A 4,641-nucleotide genomic window follows, 5' to 3' on the forward strand; every position below is an offset into this window, starting at 1 on the left:
GAGTGGTAATGAAAGAATTAATACTCACACTGCTGATTCCTAACACAAACTTAGTTTAATATAGAATATCGCTAATAAAGAGTAAATTTGCTAAATAAAATTTCTACTTTATCCATTTTTCAGAACATCAACAACAACAGCAACAAATGGTTGGCTACTTGCAAGAACACAAGTTTTTTAAAGAATAAAAGAAAAAAATGCTAATGGATATAACTCATAAGTACTGACACATTCTATATGAATGCATAAAAATATATACAATGCCACTATATATACATTGCATATATAGGGAGCTATCTATCTATCTATCTATCTATCTATCTATCTATATCTATTTACCTATCCATCCGGATATATATGGATAGCTAGATATATATGGGTATATATAGTTGTATATGTAAACAAATATATGTAGAGATATATGCATACATACAAGTATTCCTTGAAGATGTAATTTCAAGTTGTAATTCTTATCAACTGAAGAACAGAATAAGCTGCCTCAAAATGTGCCGTGTTGGCATGTGGATTGTTTTGAGCTAAAGGCAATCAAGTCACAGCAGATCCAAGAAAAAAAAGCTTTTTGACCTTCGCCTTAACTGCCTAAAATAATTTTTAAATAAAGGGCCTGGTCCAGCAAGAAACTATCACCAGAGATAGCTATAAAGAGTATGGGCTACGTGTAATAAGCTGGCAGAGCTTGACAGGGCCTGTTCAGAGTCCTCTCTGTGTCAAATTGTCTCTGTTAGGCATGGAAAACACTTGTTTACCAAACATTTGCTCTTCCCATCTTGCTGTGAATTGTCTTCCTTCCCTTTGAGGACCTAGACCCCTATCCACTTCTCCTTAGCTCAGGATGACATATAAGCCTCAATTGCCTGAATGTCTGAGAGCCTCTCATGTCTATGGGTGGTTCCTGTATACATGAACTTAAGTTTGTTTTTCTCCTGTTAATCTACCTTACATCAATTTAATTACTAAATGAATCAAAAATACCTACAAGGGTAGAGAAAAATTTTCCTTCCTGACGCAACTTAAAAACGTGAGCATAATACAACAAACAAACATAGGAAGACTCTGAATGATGGAAAAAAAAAATATGGGCTGACTAAGGACCATGGGATTTGAGGAATGAAAAGACAGTGAGCTCCGTGTGTGTTAGCTTTGCCTTCTATATAGCCAGGTTGAGGCACAGGGGACTGCAATCTGAAACTATCAAAAGATATAGACAAAAAGACCCAAGAGAAGCCTGTTCTACCTAGCCAAAGAAGAAGGAAAAGGATAAGGATAGCCTAATAGAGTAGTAAACTTATTGACAATGCCCACTGTACTCCACCTAAATACCAGTGGAAAAACTGCCCCGCCCCGCCCCCCCCATTCTTTGTGTCAGGGGAGCTGAGCACAGAGCCAAAGTTCCACACATCTCTCCCCTACTGCCAATAGACAGCAACAGATAGTGCTCTGATTATCTCACCAGATTGTTCTTGTTTGGGCTAAGCAAAGAGCTGAACTTTCACCTTACCAGGCAGTAACAAGGTGGAATAAAGCAGTGTGAGTTGGTGTTATTCAGGACGTTGCACCCACATCTCCCCCAGTATCAATGAAGCCCAGTGGAGTGATGAACCTCCATCCTCACTGTTCTCCACCCTGTTGTCAGCAGTGAGGCAGTACAAGACAGTACGAGGCAGTACTAACTGGCATTCTGCTTTTGCTGATAGGGTAGTATATTTGTGGATTAACAGGGAGCTGAGTTCTATCCCTATCCACCAGCAACAAGGTAGTACAATGCCATGATCTGCTTTTTCAGGGATAGTGTCAGTAGAGCCCAGTGGGTATCTGAACCTGTACCTCCACACAGACCTATGTGCTACAACTAAACAGGGTGAATCTCCACTAAAACAGATTAAATTGAATCCAGAATCTCACAACATATCCTAGAAGTCCAAAATGCAATCCAAAATCACACATCATTCCAAGAACCAGAACAATCACTACTTGAATGACAAAAGACAATCAGTAGATGCCAACACTGATATAATTCAGCTATTGGAATTATTTGGCAAGGATTTGAAAGCAGTAATCATAAACTTGCTTCATGAGCAATTATGAGCTCTTTTAATAAGTGAAAAAATAGAAAATATCAGCAAAAATGGAATATATTTTAAAATACAAAGAGGAAATATAGAATGTAAAAATGTAAATATGAAAAATGAAATAAAATCTCACTGCACCAGCTCAATAGTAGATTGGAAACAACGGAGGAAAGAATCATGAACTTGATAGACAATAGAAATTACCTAATCTGAACAGTAAAGAAAAAATAGTTAACAGAGCTTCGATGGCCTGTAGATCAATATAAAAAAAAATCTAGTATTCTTATTATCAGAATCCCAAAATGAGAAGAAAATAGAGCATGGGGTTGAAAAACTATTCAAAGAAATTATGGCTGAAAATTTCCCAAATTTGGTTAAATGCATAAGCCAGCAGATTCAAGATGTTGAGTAAAACCCAAACAAAATAAACCCAAAGATGTCCGTGTTAAGATGTATCATGATCAAACTACTGAAAACTAAAGACAAAGAAAAAATCTTACATACAGCTAAAGAGAAATGATACATTGCCTATACAGGAACATTGGTTTGAATGATAGTAGATTTCTGATCTGAAAGTATGGATTCAGAAGGAAGTGTAATTCATTTTTCAAGTACTGAAAGAAAAGAACTGTCAACCCTGAATTCTATAACCAGCAAAAATATTCTTCAGGAATAAATACACTCTCAGATGAAGGAAAATTAAGAGAATTTGTCATCAGCCTACCTATCTTTAAAGAATGTTTAAACTACCTTTAAAGGAAGTTCTCCAAATAAAAAGGAAAATAATAATTGTAAACTTTCATCTGTATGTCATAGTTGAATCACATAGGTTTATCAATCTAACACTATTCCAGTGGTAGTTCTTTCAGTGGGAGTTAGTGTGTTTGTTTATGTAAGTATGTATGTATTTAGTTTGTTCACATATTAGACATCAGGCATAAGATTACAAGCCTTTGCCAAGCACTAGCTAGGTACAGAGAACACAGTCCATGTTAGAATTGCCCATGCATGCAGAGAACATAAAATTTCGTGGGAGGAAATGACATTGCACACATAATGAGACAATTTTTTAAACTTACAATTATTTAAAATCCTGTGAAAATGTGTAAGATTGAGGAGGGTGTATGTCAAAGGAGCCTTACCTCCTCTAGTGGATTGGGTAGGGAGGGCTTTCTGAGAAGGTGCAATTTAAGATGATACTAAAAAATGAGGGTGATAACAGGGTTAAAGGTGGTGGGGGCCAAGGAAGTGTGCAGAAAGAACATTCAGAGTAAAGGGACAACATGGCCTGGGGCCTGATGTGGAAAGGAAGGAGTTTGGGGCATTCTGAGAACTAAAAGAAAACCAGCACAACTGAAATTTTACTGTGTAATGGGGAAATGACACTTTTGAGATAGATGGGGCCTGAAAGCCATGTAGACCATTTTGAACTTTATATAGTGATAGCAGTTATCATCAGTTTCCTCTGTTTGTGACAGGGGCAGCTACTGGCAAAAATTATTCCTAGTGACTTCTACTTTCTTTATCAATTTATTGCCCATTTTCTGGAGAAAATTTCAATTGATCATTACTTTTTCAGCACCTTATCTACAGAACATCTTCCAGCAGGATTCTAATCTTCTTAAGTTAAATGAAATTAATAAAATTACACTTAGAATAGTGCCTGACACATAACTTCAAGAAAATGCATTAATTTAAGGTAGTACTTACAGTTTACGCAAAACTTTTTCAAAGTCCACCTAAGATGTCCTGGGAAGCAAGCCTGAGTAACATCACTTACTGGTTATGCTTTTATGAGCTCTGTGCCCACAGATACCCCCTATCCTGAGAGAAAGAGCAGGCATTTATTTGCTTTCCTACCTCAAACTGTTATGTATGCTAGTCTTCTCAAGTGTTGCAATGGAAATTCGTCTAGTAGTATGTCAATTTATTTGATATGCCTAAAATTTATTTTTATGTACATCCCCTGACCCTACTTTTCCTTCCTTATCAGTAAGACACTCATGAATACCTATGTAAACTGGGCCTTGTGAAGACCTCTGAGTACATCACATAATTCTACATGCCAGAGGGGCAAACTTAATAGAAACAATCAATAAAGTCCATGAACCAATCTGTGAGACAATAAAATGTTTATTTTGCTTGTTTATGGAGAATGTTTATTTATCCCACAGCTCCTCATAGAGAAAGTAAAGCAGGCAGATCACTCAAAGGTTATCTACTGGCCACAGTTAAGAAGCAGCAGCTAGTTGCTGGCACCTACTTCCTTCATGGATATTCTGCACTTTTGGTATCTTAATCTCATTCTCATTGAACTAGATTCTTTTCCTTCCAGGACCCCATCACTGCTGTACTCACAAACGCACATAGAATCTCTTTCTCTCTCTTCTAGCCACTATAGTGGCCTCATGTTGTTATGTCTGACTTGACAACCAAATTCTGACCTGATGGTTTTATTAGTCTATATCTTAACTTCTGACCCCTAGATTAGATCATGTGTGGTTAACATTAGATCATGTGGGGTTAAACCTCCAACTCTCAGAAAGAGAAC

Source organism: Orcinus orca, chromosome 17 (assembly GCF_937001465.1).
Source record: "Orcinus orca chromosome 17, mOrcOrc1.1, whole genome shotgun sequence".
Lineage (NCBI taxonomy): Eukaryota > Metazoa > Chordata > Mammalia > Artiodactyla > Delphinidae > Orcinus > Orcinus orca.